We start from the raw sequence: 22201 nt of genomic DNA, 5'->3' as shown, positions 1-22201 counted from the left end.
ATAATTTTAATCAAAACAAATGGTCTTGGTTAAAGCCAGACCTATGGGCCTAATTCCTAAAGAATGCCACAAAAGTACACTCATGGTATAAGTTCTTGCCTTAGTGAAGACTTACGACTTACATGAGTTCCCAAGAATTTACAGAAGTAGGCCTGAATACCGCACTGTTACAACATGTTTGTGAACTGCATTTTACCACGAGCAAATATGCATGTGTATATTTCCTCATGTTATAATCTGCTGAGCGTTTGCAAGCTCACTTTCCCTAAACCCCCTTTTCTACCTTTAAAGAGGTTTTACTTCTACCCTTGTCAGGAGTACATTTCCAACCTTTCCCAGTGTAGTAATAGATTAGAGAAGAGCTGGAGAAAACCCTTAAACAAGCAAGTTTGTGGGTTTTCACAGACTCAAAAGGGCATCCCAACCCTGGAACTACCTCTTCCTGCTACTTCTAGCCCCGGTGTATGGATTTGCAGAAAAGCTGAAAAATCAAGTAAATACTAGTATCCAAACCCTGCTTTAATATGAACTCTGGCATAATCAGAAAGGCTATTGTCGGAGATTTCATATGAGAATTCTGCCATAATTTATCACCTCACTCCATAGCACCAAAGGGACAAGTGGATTTTTTTACACGACAAGTAGATTTATGAAGCATCATGTTTTATGGACAAATAGATATTTTATTAAATTCCATACCCCTAGTGCTACTGTCCCAATGTGATAGGAACAAAAAGGTGCTAGATTCCATTGACAAATTGTAGCCTTAGGATATGGCCATTCTCTACCAATCCTGCACAGCTACCTCGCAATGGGACAGCTCCAACCAGCGGCACAGCAACTCCAGATGACAGTCTAAGAACCGATCAACATCTGTAAGCAGTCTTCTCTCTGTGTAAAAGCAGAGGGGGAAAAACAAAGTAAATGTTGATGTGAAGCCAGGTAAGCATCATCAACTTCTAATAGCATTAGCACCAAGTTCGGAACCTTGCACTAAAAATACTACAGACAGAAAGCGATCAATGCTAAATATTTCTACAGGCACGATAAAAAAAACTGCTTTGAAACAGAATGCATAAACCACAAAAGAGACTGTTTAATCTGTGCACACAACCACATTTGAGATACGTGTGGGTAAGCTTGTTTATGATATTGAATTTATGAATTGCACTGGAAGTCTTTGTTTTTTCAAATGGTGTTTGGACATTACCTTTCAGATTTGGACAAGCTGGAGTCGATCGGTGTTGAACTGTACCCTTACTATTCAGAACATCTCTCAAGGTGCAGTGTTTTTTCCAGGTCGAATTTGAACTTGACAACGTTTCAGCTTGAAGATGGTGTCTAATGGAAAAAGTTTCTGTATCTGATCCTGGGACTCACAGCATCTGTTAAAATTGTAAAAAACATTCAGGATTAACCAAGATGACATAATATTACCAGGTTCTTACACTAGTAAGTAAGCAATTTATTGTTTGGTTAATAAAACCCTCTACAATTTACATTTAAAAAAGCAGTAAGTAACAGCATGATTCATGATTAAAAATCAAAAGAGCATATCCTAAAACATTCATTTATTATATAGAAATAGTGCAGTAATTAGTGTCAGTTGCAGTGAATTGGAAAATACTTTTAACCCTTCTTTGTACAGACAACTTTTCTAGGGATTTACCAATACTGTGCCTAAAGTGCCTAAATAAAGAGTTAAAAAGGGGATAAGGATCATGGAGAGTAGAAGAAGTCCATATTGAGTCTCTGTTAGGGGACAAGACAATATTCAGTTGGGTTATTCAGCTGAGTTTGCAAATGTGTGGCTGGCTTATAAACAGCAGTAGCAAAGGGATACTGATGGGTGTTGTACTCCATATATAATCCAAACAGTGGTTCAAGAAGCAAGTTATTAAAACAGTGCAATAATTACCAATACACATTACAACCAGTTAATAATTAATAAAAATAAGAAGCAGCATCAACAGAGGGGACCCATATACAGAATAATTATCAGAAATTATGTAAATGTATTACAATTAATACATACTAAAAACAACTAAGACACTGGCGCTCAATACAAAGTGCTTGTACAGAAAGACAATATATATTACAAACCAGACAAGTGGCAAAGGAAAAAGTGTACATTATACAGAGGGAACAACATGAAACAAAATAATGTGTCCTTCGTTGATTTTTTGGCCACAAGTGCGTCGACGGCCTTTCGACCACTTTATAAGTATGCGGTCATCCTCAGGACGGAAAAAATCAGTAGAGCGCCCACTAATCTATTTCTAAAAGCACTCCAATGCTTTATTACTTTCAGGCGTTCAAACAGTGTTCAGGAGTGTGTTCATGAAAACTAATGATGAATGAACAAGGTATACATATACCACACGGAAGAGAAACTTTCCAACAGGTTACATCTGTCCATAAATGTCAGCAGATCATGCGGCAAGACAAGTGAGTGAATCACCAGTATGTTGTCACGCCACAATTTGGCCGCAGCATCCACGTTCCCACTTTACAAAACCAGGAAGCACTACAGCATCTATCTTCTAGATGGAGGTTAAAGTCGATAAGTAATGTTCACTGGAAGCTGAGACTGTAGGAGTCTTTTGATCGTAGTGATAAGGATTGCTGGTCACTTGATGTGAGAACTTTTCCCCCTGCTCCTTCTATAAACCCTACAAAGCGACACAACTATACGTCTCCACCTCCAGAGCATGCCTTCACTGCTTGTCTGCAGGTTCTTATCCCTTTGCTTAGGAAAATGGGCTTCAGCAGCTGCCGCCGTTCAGCTTGAGGTACTCTGCAGAGGAACAATAAGTGTAGTACACTCTCATCAGCTTTTCCGCATAAGTGGCATGTAGTCTAAGCCGGAGATCGTTTCCAGGGGGGAAGATGCAACAGGGAAGGTAGAATGCCCATTCGATAATGAAGGTATTTTTCTTTCTTTCTCCTGTTGAATCCCATGCCTAGATAAGGTTGCGGAGAGGACTTAACATAGCTGTGCACAACAAACCATCAGTGAGACCTTTCTGTGAGTGCCATCTTGTTTTCTACTAGGGAAAGCCTTTTCACAGACTTGTTTACTAGTTGTTTGAAACATTGATGGGTTGCTGTGGCCGCCTTGAATTTGTCGAGGCCCAAACGCTCAATCAATGCTAGTAGGTAGCTCATAGCTGGGGATTCCTTCTTTAAGTGCATTTCATTCCATAGATGGGAGTTCAGTGTTCCTCCTTCAACCTTTTTAATTTTATGCCAGCACTTAACAAATGCTCCTTTGCGGACGATTTCTTGGCTCTGCAGGCCGAATTCCAGCCTGAGTTGGGCCGGCAAGGCATACTTGGGTAGATGAAAAAAAATCCATGCTGCTCAAGATGGTTCTGTCCAAAATGGTCAAGTTGCATCCCCTCAGGCACTTGCTCCTGTAAGTTACAGCTGGAATGAGCTTTGCTTGCCAGACTAGTAGCAATGGGATAAGGCACTGCCGGTTTTGTGTTTAATGGATTTTAAAGCTGCCGCAATTGCCTTGCCTCTTTTATTGGTGGTTTCTTTTTGTGCATTAAATGTGCCTTTGTTGTCTATTATCCCTCCCAAGTAGTTGTATTCTTCAACTACTTCTATTGTTCTATCGGCCAATTGCCAGCGATGATTAGACAATGTCTTTTTTGGATATAATCACATTACCCTTGTTTTATCATAGTTGATGGTTAGACCGTTGTGTGGTGAATATCTTCTAGTTGTATCTAGTAGGTGTCATCTAATCAGTACAAGGTCATCTGCGTACAGCAGGTTGGAAAGAGGGAGCCCTCCCATCCTTGGCGCATGTGAATTACAAATGTCTAGTTCTGTCGATAGGTCAGCCATATACAAGTTGAACAGCTTCGGGGCCAGCACACACTCCTGTTTTAGCCCTATGGTTGTTGGAATTTTTCTGGACAGGAAGTTTCCTTCTTCTAGTTTTACTTGGACCCACGTCTTGGTGTGTAGAAGTTTTAACTGATTTAAAAGAGCAAAAGGTATTTTCTTTTCCTCAAGTTTGTGCCAAAGTTTGTTCCTGTCAATTTTATCGAAGGCTGATGAATAGCCGATAAAGCTAAAAAAGAGAGGGTATTTCGCTAATTTGGCTCCATCTGCTAGTAGGGACAGGGCAAGTATATTTGTTGTTGTTCCCATGCTTTTGCAAAAACCCGTTTGATTGATGGGAATAACTGATTTTTCTTTTGCCCAGGCGGTGAGGTTATCCAGAAGGAGACCTGCGTAGTATTTGGCCTCGATATCGATGCGATAGCTAATTTTTTTTTTCTTTCAAATACTTTATGGACGTTTCTCAATAAACAAAAATAACCAAAAATTACACGTTTGGAATAATGTACGAACTAGACATTCGTGCCAAAGTTACAAGCTATCATCGCATAACAGTTTGTAATATACTAATAATTAGAATTCCAAACCATATGTAAACCCAAGCTAGAAAAAAAGAAAAAGGAAAACATCTCTTGAAAAACAGAGGAAAAGAAAGGAAAGAGAAAGCAAGAAAGAGAAGAAAACTAGATAATAAACACCAAGAGGAAACCTATATTAAGGGACTAATAGCATTAGTATACAACTATTGCGCAGCTCACTGTAAACACAAAAAATAATGAAGAGCAGACCATCAAATATTACAGAAAGTACAAACTGAGCATAACTGTTCAAGTCGGTTTGTGTGTATTGAAGTGAATGTCCAAGGAATTTCACAATTACCTAAACAAGGGTTTCCATGGAGAGCTCTGGAGCACAATATTGTCTGCACCCTTAAGGTGAATAACCCAGTTCATCCATACTTTATATGAAGTGTTGTGTATGTCCTTCCAATTATTTAGTACCATCTTCACTGCTGACGTAAGTAAGAGATCCAAAAGGGCTTTGGCCGTATCATTACATGAATCAACCATTAAAAAAAACAGTAGTTAGTGCAGAAATCTCTATTTTCAACTCACATTTGAATATTTTGGAAAGAAAGACAAAAACCTTATCCCAAAAGGACAACACTGCCTTACAGTGTAAAATAAGATGGGCTAAGTCACTAGTTTCCTCTTTACAGTTTCAGCACAATGGATCATCACAAATACGAAGAGAATATAGTCTAGCTGGGGTCCAAAATGCCTTGTACAAAATCCAATATGTAGTTTGAAATAGTTCAGGGGATATTTTATTGCTTGTTATCGAATTCCACACTTATGGCCATAAAGAATCTGGTATCGGATTGGTAGAGTGCGAATCCCAAAAAGTAACAAGATTATCGTTCAGTTTGGAAGTTTAAGGGCGGAGAAGTTAGTAGATATGTGTAACTTGGTGGCCTAGTTTATTAATCTGTGTCACAAACATTGGTAAGGATGGAAGCATATTATGAAATTTGGCTTTAGTTATTGCCGCTCTTACTTTAAAAAAATTATAAAATTCGATGTCTAATTTGTAACTGGTTTGAAGTTCTGCAAACGTCACAGGATAAGAAGAGTGTTCCAGCTGACAAGGGAAGAAGATACCCTGATTGATCCAATCATCAAAGTTTAAAGATTTCCCTTTTTATAATACTCTACGGTTAAGCCATATAGATTCCATCTTAGATACCCTAAGACTTACGTCTAATGTCTTATCTAGCAGCAGAAATGCCGGTTTTGTGTTTTGGAAAATAGATTTAGATCTGCTTGGATAGAGCTGGTTAGAGGTGAATAATGCCAGCGGATTGAGACTATCAAGGATGGATTTATCTACATCTAACCACACCGGATAATAGAAGGCGTCAGGCATCTTTGAGATTAAACTTAGAGCATATAGGGCCAGATGTAGAAACCCTAATACCGGTCGGTAACGGACGAAATTACCGAATTTCGGCCGTTACTGACCAGTATTAGGCATTTGGCATGTAGGTGGCTACATTTCAGATTCGGTAATTTACCAAATCGGTATTTAAGAATTCAGTAAATTACCGAATTCTTAAATACCGATTCGGTAAATTACCGAAACTGAAATGTAGGAAGCACTCATCGGTAAATACTGATTCTTAATTACTGAATCTTACCGATTCTGTAATTTTTACCGAAAAATTATCTACATCCCATTTACTTATTCTTAAATACCGAATCGGTAAAATTCGGTATTTAAGAATAGGTAAAGTGAGATTAACTACATCTGGCCCATAGTGTGAACTATGGCATGTGATCTGGAGAGGTGGTATTTGCAATTGGATGTCTGTCGATTATCGGATCTACGGAATATTAAAATCTCCACCAACTATGATAAGATCCTCCTGAGGAAGATCCTATATAGTTTTTGATATACCCTCCCAAAATTCTGGATCATCAGTGTTGGGGCCATAAATATTCAACACGTGTATGAGGTGTTCTCCTTTCCTTAGGTGGGTAACTAATAGTCTACCATCACTATCATGAGTTTGTGATTTTAACGAAACGTTCGCTTTTTTAGCTATCAAGGTGATCACCCCCTTCCTTTTATGATCCGCCAGTGAACAAGCAATTTGTGAAATCCAACTATGCTTAATGAAAGTAGCATCTCCTTTAGATAATTTTGTTTCTATAGTAGTAAAATGATGTCCCCTTTGGTTTTAGCTAAATAATCAAATCAAATCTTTTTTGGCGTCTAAATAGATGATTAAGCCCCTTAACATTTAACGATATGATATTGAGATCTTCTGCTATATTGCATGACCTAGGTTGTACCATCACATATACAATTGATAACAGGGTGAACTAAACACATGCCTTATATAAGAGGTGCTGGTTTCCACAGTAAACACTGAATCATTTACATAAAACACAATCACTGCATAAATATAACCTGCCATGGCAAGAAAGAAAACCAAAACAATAATGAGGAACGAATAGAAAGCAGAGGGAAAGAAACAAATAATAACTGAGAATACCCCAGGACCAAACCACACCACACCCAATAACATTCCGCAAACCCTGGAAATCCCCACCCATCCTCCCCACCGAACCTCGAATGTAGGAGGTGCGACGGCAGGAGCATCAAACTGTCGAATGGAGAATTACTTATCCCAATATGTATAACATACTAAAGATAAGCAGATTATATGTTATAGGCAAACTAAATTGTGAGAATGGTTGTTACCTTGGGAAAAATATAATCCCCTAATTTTAAACACATTAGTAGAGATATATATAACAGCAATCGGCAAACACTATAATAAAGAGGCCAAACAACGTATTTTAAAAACTGATTTTAACCCACGTAATATCCATATGGTATAAGTAGAAATTACCAGCAAGTACTCCAAAATTTGGTACGGTACCCTGAAATAAAACAACATAAAGCTCAAATCTTATGAACAGAGGTAAAGACATTTAGATAATATATGAACCTGTGAATATGGTAAAACAAGGCCTAAATGAAATGTAAAAACTGATCTCATGACTTCCTTTTATTGGAAAGCGGACTGAGAAAAGTCCATGTCCGTATTTTGTTTGGTGGATTTAGCTAGATCATGAACATCTGCTAGTTTTTTGAGCATCATGTCCATTGTACTATTAATGTCCGCTTTGGCCTTGATGGGAGAATCAGATGGAGAGGGATCACATTTGTTTCTTTTGAACTGGATCTTGGACTCTTTTTCTGCCATTGTAACAAAAATGTAACAACAGGGTACAGATCTACTCGTACTGAATCTACCAATGCTAATGGAATGTAGGCATCAACCTTCCATGAGCACCAGCTTAGAGATGAAAACCAGCTCACATGGATCGAAGCAAAGAGTGAATGGCGATAAACGGCCTCAAACAGATATACTCACTGAGATGAGATGCAAATTATATATTGCTTAAAAACGCAAGTAAATTTACATAACCTTCACTGTACCATTTGGCCCCTTTTAAAGATCAAAGGAAGATGTCCATCTGGAAAGACCACTTCTCATTAGGTGACTACACTATATGCACAGTATAAAGATAATACCTACTGAACTCGTAAGATCTTATTTCTTCAGATCTGTCTGAAAGGGCCAGCACGTTTGGCTACTAAAGCATTTATCAACAGAACAGAGATGAAGTATCAGTATCCGAGCTTCCTGAAAGATATTGAATACCACAGATCCATAGAAGATCAGCAGAGGTAATTTGATATCTTTAATTGCAGGGCAGGAAAATGGCGTTACACAACAGCTGCACACCATACAGGTCATCTACAGCACTTTCACATTGCAGAGTGAGAAATATGAAAGCCTGACAATGAAATCAAGGCATTCCCCCAGCTTGGAGTAACAGAGGAGTAAATCAGGTTCAGTCTAACTGCATAATCAAACGAGATCAGGAGCATGCAAAGGTGCTGTAATTCTAGAAACCACTTGGGCTGAGAGACCTTTAACAGAGACAAATATTGACCACAAAGAGGATAGTGCTGTAAAGCGTTCCCAATTATCAACAGTACCAGTGGCACAAGCACTGAGCACACGTTTGAAAATCCACGCTCTGCACCTCGAATGATCGATTCACAACGTCTTCACTCGCCCGCCATGACAGGGTCAGGCATCACTCAGCTAAAAAACAATAGAGCTAATAGCGGCCCGCTCCAGATTTCTTCACACATCCGCCCACATAGCAGCCACATCAGATGTAAAGTAACCCGCTTGTAGACCTCCGCACAGCACAACGGCCTCAAAGATAACAATGCGGTCTCCGTATTACATTTGGAGCTGCCATTATAGGGTCAGTCCGCAATACTTAGTGATTACCACAAAAAGCACATTTTTGGCTGAAAAGGTATCAAATACCTCACCGGAGGGTACGATCAAACGGCAGACCATGGCATCGAAGTATGGAGGGGGTCCTAGGTCATAGATGCCCTTTAATAACCTCTGATTACAAGTAGCACCAGAGCAGCCATTTTAGGTCCTCGGGTTGCCGATCCACACAAAGGCTATAACGGTAATTTCTTCACGATCCGCAGCCCATATTAATCGGCGATGACATTCGCAGGAGCAGCACTCCATCAGGAACCGTAGCCAGGTTCAATGAAGGGCTGTTATCACAAAACCTCTGGAATTCATTTGCTCCGTCTCCGCACATGACAGAGCGACGGGATCAGGCAGCCATCGGCTCTGCCATCCAAGCCACATCCCCGCCTATAGCTATTTTTTATGTTCTTGTCCACATTCTTATATATTGGGGATATAATGGACCCTCTCCCGGAGTCCGGGATATCTCCTCCTAAGATGTGTGCCAACAGTGGTAGTAATGCAGGAGCCCAGTACTTCAGATCTTTTTTTAATAGCACCGGTGGGATCCCGTTCGGGCCCAGGGCGCCCTCAGCTTGCCTTTAGCTATCCTGTCCTTAATCTGAAGAGTCGGGTTGCCTCAGCGATGTTGCAGAAGCTCTGCTTCAGCGGTGGATAAAATGAAGCAGCTGATGTGAGGCCCAAGCTTCCTCTGTCAGGTGTGAGTTTCAAGAACTAAAGAGCAGCTCCTCTTGTTTGTGTCAACTATTTGCCCTTCAAAGGCTGCTTTCCATTTGAAGCTCACCTTTTCGGCTCACACTGTTTGGCTTTCCTGCCAGGGCAAGGTCTTTTCCAATGGCAGGTCATTTGTGTTCTTCCCCGAGAGCCGTTCACATCTACCCACAGGGTCAGAAGACTGTCTCCTGGTCAGCAACCACAGTCACTAGAAAAATTTAGGCAACAAAGTGGCTACTTACTAAAGTTGTCATTTGTGCAAAAGTAATATTAACTTAGACTTGAGCATCCAGTCGGTTTAATGCAACAATTAGTTTGATACCTTGAAGTATCATATTTAGTCCCCCTATTCAGAAGTTGCTGAGTTGTCAGCGTGTAACACTGTACTCGCCAATGAGGCTAATAGCCATCCACAGTAAAAACGACAATACAGGTTTTTTACTGCCAGACATGTAAAATGGAGAAATACTTGTACATTTTTTTTATTTAATGCACCCAGCCTTTAGGGCTCAGTAGGGTTACCTTAGGCATGACATAGAAATATTGAAAAGGAATTTCAGGGCTGTATCACTGCTTTAAATGGCAGAGTTGAATTAGCAGTCGAAAACTGCTATCCCAGCTAGCAGCGGTGGGCTGAAAGTCATACTTTGCTTTGTCACACTTGTGATGGCACAATAAGTGGTGCAGCCCACAAAAGACACGTACAGGCCCTGGGCACCTCTAGTACCCTGTACTAAGGACTTCTAGGTAAGTTAACTTATGCCAATTATGAGTGAACCAATCAGACACATACCTTTCCTTTTATGAGCCAGAGTACTGCCACTGAGGTCTGTTTGGCAGGACTCGGAGGACCTTCACCGTCGAAAAACCAACAACATCTTTTAAAAAACTTAAGGGTGATCATGCAAAAAGAGAAATCTATGTTAGCCATGAATATATCTGTTCCAGGTCTATTTCTTGAAGTCCAGCTAATTGGACTTGCACAAGTAATACTTGTTGTCAGCTGTTTAAGATATGCTAATGTGACGCTGAATTTGAGGCTGGAACTGGGATATAAAATCCACATTAATCCAAGTTAACTCTGATACCGCTACTTCAGCAGCGAGACAAGTGTTTCACAAGAGTGAAAGTTCATGCTTTTGGTGAAGTGAATTTTGAACCAGCTATTCTGAAACAATAAGAAAATGAACCTGAAGCAAAAGCAGCGGCAGCCACAGAAAAAGGTGGGACGGCGACTGCTGGGTATGCTCTACATCCAATAAGAGTTGTGCCAGCAACTTAAGTGAGAGCTGGTATGGAAAGTACAGCTCAGAGAGGTACAATCAATGTAGGTGCCAAGACTGATGCAAACTATCCTGTTAGATAATTTGTCTGTTTTGAGTTAAGGCTCAGTTGAAGAACTTGTTGTATCATCACAACTCTGGCAGCAGTGTAATGGATGACCTATCTTCGGGAGTTGAATAACCATGATCCTCCAGTTGGACAGATTAGTGTGTGTGCTTGTGAGGGAGCTGCTAACTGGCTTCCTGTATTTTACCCAACCGTGCTTTATGACAGTTTTTGAGCATTTGATTGCTCTATGATGGTCCTACTGAGGGCTTTAAGTGGGATGAAAAAAATGGGGGGTCCTCTCATAGGATGGTGGCCGATGTAATTAAGGTGTGGCTTAAATCACTTAAGCTAAAAATCTGTACTTAGCATAGTGTGCTGCCCCACTGGTATTTTGCTGCCTCTGTCCATTCATGCAGATATATAATACAAGTAACATTACACCTACAACAAGCCAGGGCTACTGGCTTTGTCAGTGGTTGTAAAGTGTATAGGATAGAGAAGCAAAAACTAAGACTTAGTAGTATGAATATTGAAAATGCTTCTGTTCTTGTGGGCGAGGTTGTGGCGTAATAGAGCTGCCGACTTTCAAGCTGAGAAAAGAAAGCAGGTTCGAGCCTCACATCTTCTCAATCAACATCCTGTAATTCAAAACATGAATGTGTCCTTGTGTAATATAACTGATGCTATTATTCGCTCCAGGTTTGAGCTATATAAAACTGAAAATGAGTCTTTGACATTACATCAAAAGCAGTGACGGATGCAGAGTTAAGCTTTTTACCCTGAAGGTAAAAATAGAGAAGGAGTAGTTTCTGTCCTGTAACTCCAGTTCTGTAGTAGGGGATCTCTGTGTATAGTCATAATCTAGTGAATAGTCCCGCCCATGTGCGTGGACCCCGGAGCAATCAAAAATAATCTCTTACAGTGTCAAAAAATGCAGAAAAGCATAGACACTTAAGAGAGAATTTAAAGACAGATAATGCAGCCTAAAAAGGCTACACTGTCCAGTACTTCAACTAGAAATTCCACCATAAAATCCACAAAACAGCAAAAGCCTGTACAGATTTCCCTTGCTTTACCAGCAAAATCCCTCAGGAATGATAGAGAGAAGAACCTGGACAGACAAGCCCCATAGGCTGCCATTATGTGGCTCAAAACAGGATACTGTGCCTTTAAGAGAATCTTCCAGAACCTTCTCCCAGTATCCCAGAATGCATAGCAGGTCCAACTTAGTTTCAGTTCTTTTTGAAGGCGTAACACGCCAGACCTGTAGCATTCCATAAGGAATATGTCTCTCTCCACCGGGGAGGAGGGAGGGCGCTTATGACTATAACAGAGATACCCCTACTACAGAACTGGAGTTACAGGACAGAAACTACTCCTTCTGTAGTAGGGGATCTCTGTGTATAGTCATAATCTAGTGAATAGAATGGCAAGCCCATCCCCACACCAAAGCGGCGGTGGAGAAAAGAGAATTAACGCCACTACTGTGCGAACAGATTTCGCAGCGAAGCCTGTCCAACCTGAGCGTCTGCCCTGGCATCAGTGTCCAGGCAGTAATGCTTAGCAAAGGTATGAACCGACTTCCAAGTGGCCGCCTTGCAGATTTCTGCAATCGGAACATTACGGAACAATGCTGTCGTGGCAGCCTTGCCCCTGGTGGAATGAGCCTTAGGCTTACCTCCTAAGGTCTTATTAGCTTTTTGGTAACACAGCTGTATGCAGGACACAATCCACCTAGAGATAGACTGCTTAGAGGTCGCAAGACCCGTCCTGACAGATCCATAATTGATGAACAATTGGTCTGACCTACGAATATCCCTGGTTTTATCCAGATAAAATTTCAGCACCCTCCGAACATCCAGGGAATGTAAAGACCTTTCCGCTGGAGATGAAGGATTCTGAAAGAACGTAGGTAAAGATATAGTCTGATTAATATGAAAATCAGAAACAACCTTGGGAAGAAACTTAGGGTGAGTACGCATAACAACCTTAGCAGCATGAAACACAGTATAAGGTTCTTGGCAACACAACGCCTGAATTTCACTCACCCTGCGGGCCGATGTAATGGCCACGAGGAACGCCGCCTTCCAGGACAGGTGCTGCAACGAAGCCTCATGAATAGGTTCAAAAGGCTCCTTCATCAATCTGGACAGCACCACATTCAAGTCCCATGAAGGCGAAAGAAGCCTGACAGGAGGGAACACTTTCTTCAAGCCTTCCAAAAAATCTTTGATCACAGGGATCTGAAAAAAGGAAGTCTGTGAAGGGCATTTCCTGTAGGCAGTCAAGGCAGCCAGATGAACCTTAATGGAATGAACGTTAAGGCCAGACTGCGCCAGATGTAGTAGATATGGAAGGATGACATCTTCCTTGCATGTCGTAGGGTCATAGTTCTTAGACTTGCACCAGATGCAAAACCTCTTCCACTTGTAAGCATAAGAAGTCCGAGTGGAAGGTCGCTTCGCCTCCTTCAGTATGTCCATACAATCCGCTGGGAGATTCAAATGGCCATATTGCACTATTTCAGGAGCCATGCCGCCAAACTCAAAGACGAGAGGTTGGGGTGCACCATCCGCCCCCCGAACTTCGTGAGAAGGTCCGGCCTGCACGGCAGCTTCATGTGAGGAAGGAGAGACCGGTGAAGCAGGTCCGTGAACCACCACTGTCTGGGCCATTCCGGGGCAATCAGAATCATCTTCGCCCTGGACTGGGAGAGCTTGATGAGAACCGCTGGAATCAGGGGAATGGGTGGAAAAGCGTACAGAAAGCTGTTCGACCAGTTGATCCATAACGCGTTCCCCAGCGTCCCCGGCTGGTAGTACCTGGATGCGAAGTCTCGGCATTTGCTGTTTTCGGCGGTGGCGAACAGATCTACGTCTGGAGTGCCCCACCTTGCGAAGACTTCTCCTAGTACTTCGTCGTTTATGACCCACTCGTGATATTCCGGAATCAGTCTGCTCAGCTCGTCTGCCTGAACATTCTGCACACCTGGCAGATGGGTGGCCGTTATCGAGAGCCTTCGAGCCAGAAGCCAACGCCAGATCGCCTGCGCCTCCTGAGACAGAGTGCGTGATCTCGAGCCCCCCTGCTTGTTGAGGTAATACATCGTGGTCGTATTGTCCGTCTGTACAAGCAGAGAGTTGGTCCGGAAGGACGGTTGAAAAGCCTTCAGCGCCAAATGAACAGCCCTGAGTTCCAGGAAATTGATGTGGTACGTGGACTCCGACGGGGACCACGTCCCTTGAATCTGCAGATCCCCGGAGTGCGCTCCCCATCCCAGGAGAGAAGCATCCGTCACAATAGTCTGAGTGGGAATGTCCTTGTGGAAGGGAACCCCTCTGAGGAGATTCTCCGCTGAACACCACCACTTCAGAGACTGAAGAGCATGCAGAGACAGTCGTATCTTGTCGTCCCAAGAGCCTCTCCTCTAGTCCCCCTGATCCTCAAAGCACTCCTGCAGCGGTCTCATATGCAGCCGTGCATGTGGCGTCAGGAAGATGCAAGAAGCCATCGATCCCAGCAGCGAAGACACCGTCCTCACTGTCGTGGATGGAGCGGACAGGAGAGCCCGAGCCTTCCGAAAGAGTGATAAACGTCGCTCTTCCGAAGGAGACACGCTTGCTGACAGCGTATCGATGGAGGTTCCCAAGTACTGGATGCACTGGACCGGAGTAGGGACAGACTTGGACATGTTGGTGTGCAACCCCAGCTTGTTCAAGAGAACGCACGTCTTCTGGAAGTGTGCTTGAGCTTCCGAGAAGGAGGAGGCCTTGATCAACCAATCGTCCAGGTATGGGTAGACAAACACCTTGTTCTTCCGAAGGTGTGCCGCTACCACTGCCATGCACTTCGAGAACGTCCGGGGCGCAGACTTCAGCCCGAACGGAAGTACCGTGTACTGATACCTGAAATCGCAGGAACTTCCGGTGTTTGTGTGCAATGGGCACATGGAAGTACGCATCCTGTAGGTCTATGGCGCAAAGCCAGTCTCCCCGCTGCAGCTGAGGATAAATCTGATGCAGCAACAGCATGCAAAACTTTTCTCTGCGAATCCATTTGTTTGCCTGTCGCAAGTCCAGAATGGGCCTGAACTCGTTCTTGTCCTTTTTTCGGACCAGGAAGAACCGGGAGTACAGACCTCTTCCTCTTTGAGACAGAGGTACATCTTTTATCGCCCTTTTCCTTAGAAGGATGTCGGCCTCCGCCTGGAGCTCGCGCAGTTGATACTGCGAGCTGACCGGAGGAATCGATGGAGGAGGGCTGATGAACCGAAGACTGTATCCATTGCAAACAATATTCAGCACCCACTTGTCCTGAGTAATTTTTCTCCACTCTGCCAGAAAAAATTGAACGCTTCCCCCCACCGGAGCGGGTAACGGACGAAGGGGAAGTAACCGCTCAGGGTCGAGACCCGGCCGGGCCCTTGTTCGCGGTAGAGGACTGCTGTCCACCTCTACCCCTCTGGCGTTTCTGGAAGGGCCTTCTGTACTGCTGCTGCTGTTGCTGCTGCTGATGTTGTCCAGAAGACTGTCCCCTTCCTCGACCCTGCGACCCGAACCGCCTTTGGAACTGCCGGTAGGGGTTCTTTTCTTTGGGCTTCTCCAAGCCCACCGCCGTCAGGGTTTCCGCCTCGGCCTTCATCCTGGCCATTTCATCATCTGCGTGTTTCCCGAAGAGGGTGTCGCCAGAAAACGGCAGATTGGCCACTCGTTGTTGCGCCTCAGGCTTGAGCGACGTCAGCCGGAGCCACGCATGGCGTCTCTGACTGATACCGTGGCAGTATCCATGCGCTGCCAGCAGGGAGATATCCGCCGCGGCGCTGATGGCCTGGTTGGAAACCAGCATCCCTTCCTGGACAATCTCCATGAAGTCCTCCCTCCTGTCGCGCGGAACGAGGTCCGCAAACTGCTCCATGGAGTCCCACAGTGCACGGTCGTAACGTCCCAACAACGCCGAGTCACTGGAAGCCTTCATTGTCGTGGAGGAATTCCCACACGCCTTCCGTCCAGCAGAGTCAATCCAGCGGCTCTCCTTATCCGGAGGCACAGTGGAGGCCGGAGAGGTGGCATGTCGCTTCCGAGCCGCCGTCACAATCACCGAATCCGGTACCGGGTCCTTCCGCAAGAAAGCCGGGTCCGACTCTGGTGCCCTGTATTTCTTGATGAGCCTGGAAGGGGCAGCTTTCACCACCGCCGGCGCAAGGAAGAGCTGTTCAGCCGGCTCAACCAGTCCTGGCACCAAAGGCAGTAGGGGGCGAGACAGGTGTTTCGTATGCAGCGTCTCAAAGATCACAGAAGTTGAGGGCGTCGGGGCCGTAACCTTGATTCCCAACTTCGCAGCCCCTCTCAGGAGAACCTCCTGGAACGTGCCAATGTCATCTATCGGAGACACCCTCGTCTCCGGTGAATCCGACAACGTAGGTGAATACGAACGGGTCCCAGAGGCCGAACGAGACCTGGACCTATGCCTCCTATGGCGATGTCTGGATCTCGAGGAGGATCCCCGTCCACTCCTAGATCTATCTCTCCTCCCTGAGCGAGACCTCGATCTCCTGGGTCTGGGACGCTCCGCCGGCTTCCCCGGCTCGGACGTCTTGGGCTTAGGAGGAACCTTCGACTTAGGAGTCTTCTTCGGAGGCGTCGGGAATTTGGGCATCGACACCGATCTCGGCGGAACGGGAGGAAGAAAACCCGGTACCGGGGCCTGCGGTCCGGAAGGACGAGCAGGCAGAGGAGGCAATGGAGGAGGAGTCGGAGCCCTCGGAGGGGGACCCCTAGGCAAAGGAGGAGGAGATGTAATAGTCTTCTTAGGGGTATACACCTCTGAGTACGCCGTTCCCGGTGAGCCATCATCCCGTCCTGACTGAGGGGAGCCCCCCACAGTCTTCGGCCTGTCCTTATGACCCTCTGACGTCGAAGACCGTTGTTCACACGCCCAACGTGGTCCCCTCGACGTCGAGCGGCCCTTCGGCGTCGACGGGTGTACATGCCTCGGCGTCGATCGGCTTCTATGCCTCGACGTCGATCCTGACCAGATAGACGATCCTCGAAACCTCGACGACGAACGCTTGTGCCTCGGTGTCGACCGCCTCGACGGCGACCTCTTTGACCGCCTCGACGGCGACCTTTTCGAGCGCCTCGACGGCGACCTCTTCGACCGCCTCGACGGAGACCTCGATCGCCTCGACGTCGACTTCGTCTTCGCCGGAGACCCTTTCTGCCTCGACGGCGATCTCTTCCGCTTCGACGGCGGCCTCGACGACGAGGATCGCCTCGACGGCGACCTCGATCGCCTCGACGTCGACTTCGTCTTCGCCGGAGACCCTTTCTGCCTCGACGGCGATCTCTTCCGCTTCGACGGCGGCCTCGACGACGAGGATCCCCTCGACGACGATGATGTCCTTGACGGCGAACGGCGGTGTCGCCTCGACGGCGAGCGCCGACGCCTGGTCCGTCGACGCCGTCCACTCGACGTCGACGCCGACGACGAAGAGACCGTCACTGGGTTCGACGGAGGCCGGTGTAAGCTCCTCGACGTCGACGGGCGACGTTTTCTCGACCCAGAGCCCTGGGGAGACTGGGAACTGGCCGTGGACCTCCCTCTCGACGTCGTGGTCGGAGCCACCGATCCAGACGGAGAAATAGGCCTCTTGCTGGACTTCCTGCCCCTGGGGAGCCCCCCAGAGGCCTCAGCATGGGCAGATGAAGCCCCAGCAGACCCACCTTGAGCCTTCAGCCTCCTCTCCTCGAGGCCCTGAAGTCTGATCTTCCTCCTGTCTTTCAGGGTCCTGCCAGAGAAGCCTTTACAGATCTCACACTTCTCTGGAACATGGGAAGAGGGCAGGCAGAGGATACACACCTCATGAGGGTCTGACTTAGCCATCTTCCTGGAGCACTCAGGGCATTTGTTGAATAAAGAAGGCATATTCGACAAAAAAAGAGTGCAAACACCAAGAAGAAAAGTCACACAGTACTTTAAAAGTACTCAAAAACGAAATTTCAATGAAAAAACACTAAACAACCCTAAAAAGGGAGAGCTCAATGCTCCAGGGTCCTGCTTGCAGGAGCCGGAAAAAAGAACTGAAACTAAGTTGGACCTGCTATGCATTCTGGGATACTGGGAGAAGGTTCTGGAAGATTCTCTTAAAGGCACAGTATCCTGTTTTGAGCCACATAATGGCAGCCTATGGGGCTTGTCTGTCCAGGTTCTTCTCTCTATCATTCCTGAGGGATTTTGCTGGTAAAGCAAGGGAAATCTGTACAGGCTTTTGCTGTTTTGTGGATTTTATGGTGGAATTTCTAGTTGAAGTACTGGACAGTGTAGCCTTTTTAGGCTGCATTATCTGTCTTTAAATTCTCTCTTAAGTGTCTATGCTTTTCTGCATTTTTTGACACTGTAAGAGATTATTTTTGATTGCTCCGGGGTCCACGCACATGGGCGGGACTATTCACTAGATTATGACTATACACAGAGATCCCCTACTACAGAACCCTTATTTGTACCTGCTTTTAAGAACTGCCGGGGCTGTGCACCGGCAGTACCCAGTCCACTTAAAGCCCAGGTCCTACTAATGATAGGTACTTACTTCAAGGAAAACCACTGTTCCATTGTTTGTAGAGGGAATTGATGAAAGTAGCTGTAAAGGGATTGATTGTACATTAGAAAATATATAGGCACTAGATGGTAACCGAAGGGGAGACTTACCTTCTTCGATGAGTTGGACGGACGGCCCCCGGCCGTCCCACGTCACAGTGGGCCTGTATGGAGGTCGGCCGGAGTGGGCGTGTGCGGAAGACGGCCGGGGGCCATCCGAACCGTGCACGCGTCGTTTTTTCCAGCACCATGGCGAAATCTCCGCTGCGGTGAAGAGGTTACTCTGTTCAAGACCAAGAATGCAGATGTAGGAAAAAATACAAAGCAGATTTCGAGACAGCCCTGTTATACCTGGCAGATTAGAAAAAGAAACTGTCTGGATAACAACCAGAATGAGAGGTTTAGATAACTCCTACTGAGTAAAGCTGACATTCGGAGTGCTTCTATACTGTATGTTAGAAACATAGATGTTTGGCACTCCCATTTCTGGCCCCTTTCCATTATGTCAGAATGATAAAAAAATATGTCTGGGGCACATTTGTACTCCGTGCAAGACGGAGTCAAGGATATTGATAGTCAACCCCTCAATGATTCGGTAGACCAACATTTTTAGCAAATTACCGGATAACCAATTGTACAGGGTCATAGCATTCCAGATCTTTGAGATAAAGTGGTTTATGCCCCTCATGAAAACTTTAATGAATAGAGGGGACATGTTAACTGAGGAAACAAATAAAAAGATAGAATCTGCAATGGCATCATTCGACACAAAGAAAGCATTCAACACTGTTGCTTAGCAGGGTATGTTAAGGGAAATGAAGGATTCATATCTGATCCTTAATTTATCAAATGGATGAAGCTACTCTATACCTAACTGCAAACAAGTGGTAGACTGGTGCTTTTGTCTGTGACTGTTAGAAATTGAAAAGGGGACTGCACAGACTAGCTTGCTTCTCCAGCCTCTTTTCGCTTTGGAGACATAACCGCTCATCTGACAGTTAAGGAGACATTTATGGCCTGGTTTTAGGGGGGAAAGTGGCATGTTGTGTCCTATGCTAACAGGTTGGTCTATTTAAATGCTTTGGGTCTGGCAGTGCCTAAGGTGTCTGTAGTGGTACAGATTCCACTCTGGATTGTAAATGGAGTAGAAAAACCATCCTTTTGGGATCATTGTAAGATATGCCATGGTACTCCCACTGTTAACCGTGCCTTGTGAGATGTCAGAATTTAGATAGTTTAGTATTAAGTTTTGGCACTAAGAGGAAAAGATTTCTAAACTAAATATGTGGCAAGGTTGGCCAATTCAACAAAACAGAATGGCTTCTGGATAGCCCACTCTAGCCATGGAATTAAATGTAAGATGTTTATACATACTCAGCGCTATTTCAAGAATAAAGATACTTATGAAACTGGTGTTGAGGCGGATCTCATGTATCATGACAAGGCTAAAAATGACGAACGTAAGATATGGGAGCGGGCTGGCAAGCACTCATGATGGTGTGGTTTTTCTGGGCTTCAGTTGAAGCCCCCTTTACATTGCTCCGTCTGGAAGATCCGAGACAAGTTGACCAGACAGGAAGGCTGCCTCTTGCTCAACCCACAAAGAGGGGGTTGGGTCAGGATGCAGCAGTTATCTCCAACACAGACACAGTGAATGAGGGAGATAAAAGGACGCCCGATGAAGGTGGAAGGTGAACAAACCTGTGAAATATCCAGTGGAGGCTTAGGGGTGTGTGGAGGTGTGCTAGAGAGAAGCACAACATGAAGTTACAAACAGCTGACCCTGTGTCATCCAGGTCTCTATTGAACTCAGGCCCAGTTTGAAGGACCTCTCTCCTCTGCTGATGGCTGGGGCAGAAGCACGGTTCTTGCTGTCCTTCCCTTGTTTTTTTGCCAGAGATAAAATCAAGCAGACTTGTTCTACCTGAGGCAGAAATACCACTCAAGAAAACTCTACTGCAACATGTATGGACAGATAGGTAAGATGCATCCTTTTAATGCATGAATGATCTTGTTAATTCTGCTAAACACCTTAATTTCATGGCTGGGTGAATCGTCAATGAACTGCTCAATAATCTGACAGTGAGCACTCACAATAAGCTGGCGGAAGATGTTAAGTTGGCTTCAATAAAAGTATTAGGCGATGTTCCACACAATGTCTTTCCCACTATCTCCCTTTTCTGTTTCTTTTCTGTGGAAAGCATGAAAACAATAAAGCTGCACCTTTCAATATTACTGAGACTATGACTGAGTCCTCTGGATGGTTAAGTCTTAAAAATAATGGATTTTCATTGGGCACACTCTATTAGATTTCCATATTAAGAGTTTCAGAGTTGTTGGTTGGCTCCAGCACACTTAATATTGAAGAGGCAAGCGTCATGAATCATTATGCTGCACTTTATTACTACTTCTTGGAGACCTCATTGAAGGAATACTGTCGTCCAAACGAAAAGACCCTCAATGGGACGAAATAAAATATCAACAAGTATATGCTCAATCTATTCTGGTACCTGGAATGAATATACAGGACAAAACAGCTACAGAAAGCCATGCAACAATCATATACTATGACTTGCATGCTTAGGTTGAACAAAAATTAAAATCTCTCATCTCCTAGAACCAGTTTTTGTTTTCTGAAAGGGTACCTGTCATTAACTCGCGAGACATGAACCCTGTGCTTTATAGTCGGTCTTTCCAGGCGAGCCACAAATTTACAGAGCTGTGCAGTCACCCTAGTGTGGCATGATGCACATCTTTAGCCTGATGTTGCTGTTATTACACAGGTGTGTCACAGGAGACTGAACTTAGGGTCGCTACAGTACATAAGCGGCACGGCTGGAGTTTTCTTGTCTCGACCGGTAAACAACCTAGAAAAAACTAGCAAGAACCAACTATAAACAAAAACAAGTACAAGTTGAAAACATGTCAAACGTAGCCTAAAAGTGTGTAAACTAATCCTTAATTATTATAAAACAGAATAAAGAAAACTTCCACGTTAAAAAAAACATACCGGTACATGTATTGCTATTTAAGTAAACGTTCCTGGCCCATGCACAAACACGGACATAAAGAATTGGCAGGTATTTCGTTCTGAGAAAAGTGTCACTTTTAGTCCTCTCATTTAATGGCTTAACAGCTACGGCTACAGCTCACAGCAGGCAAACCAGAAACAGTGAATGAATGAAGTACTCAAGCATGAACCCGGAAGCTTGAGTGTTCACTGCAATTACTCCTCTGGTTCTCTCCACTAGATCTGAGACAAATGACTGAGCCACAGGCTCGACACTCTGCGCTCAGGAAACGTGTCGTATTTACTTGCTGTATTCCTCTACATCTGACCTTAATTGCTGCTGACCCCGGCAGTCGGGCGGCGAAAGAGTGGTGCCTTAATAGGCCGACTTCTAGAAAGACAAACACAAACGTCATTCATGCTTACCGCGCTCTGTTCTGACACAAGCGCCGCCATCGGCGCCATGGGATAATATCTATTGTCACAACGAGACCAAGAGTAGACCTAGCTCGCGGCAATTACCAGGCTTTTATTCACTTCAGGCGTGCGAGACGGGAGCACGTAGCGAAAGGCAGCCATTTTGAGTGGCGCCCTCACCAAATGGAAGAGCAAGAGCGTCAAACGTACGGAAATGACGCTCTTGTGTGCGCGCGACCGCATGCTCTGCCAGGTGGCAGACGTGCTAGGGCGTGCGGCCGTTATTCCCTATTACGTAGCCAACGTGGTGCAGTAGAAGAGCTGCGTGGCGTGGTAGAAAACAAGGGAAGTCTATTCTATTAAAAAAAATAATTAGCACCTGTTTACGTTTT

General features: G+C 44.9%; 1 long non-coding RNA gene across 1 annotated transcript; it reads right to left on the bottom strand.

Moving 5' to 3' along the window:
- Positions 1 to 674: 674 nt before the first annotated feature.
- LOC144799061 (uncharacterized) lies at positions 675 to 21976 on the bottom strand. Its single transcript, XR_013603739.1, has 3 exons — positions 21819 to 21976; positions 1211 to 1385; positions 675 to 891 (listed from the first exon to the last, which is right to left on the bottom strand). It is a non-coding gene; the product is annotated as an uncharacterized LOC144799061 (long non-coding RNA).
- Between the last annotated feature and the right edge of the window lie 225 nt (positions 21977 to 22201).

The sequence above is a fragment of the Lissotriton helveticus genome, chromosome 12 (genome assembly GCF_964261635.1).
Source record: "Lissotriton helveticus chromosome 12, aLisHel1.1, whole genome shotgun sequence".
NCBI lineage: Eukaryota > Metazoa > Chordata > Amphibia > Caudata > Salamandridae > Lissotriton > Lissotriton helveticus.
This window is presented reverse-complemented; position numbering and strand designations above follow the sequence as displayed.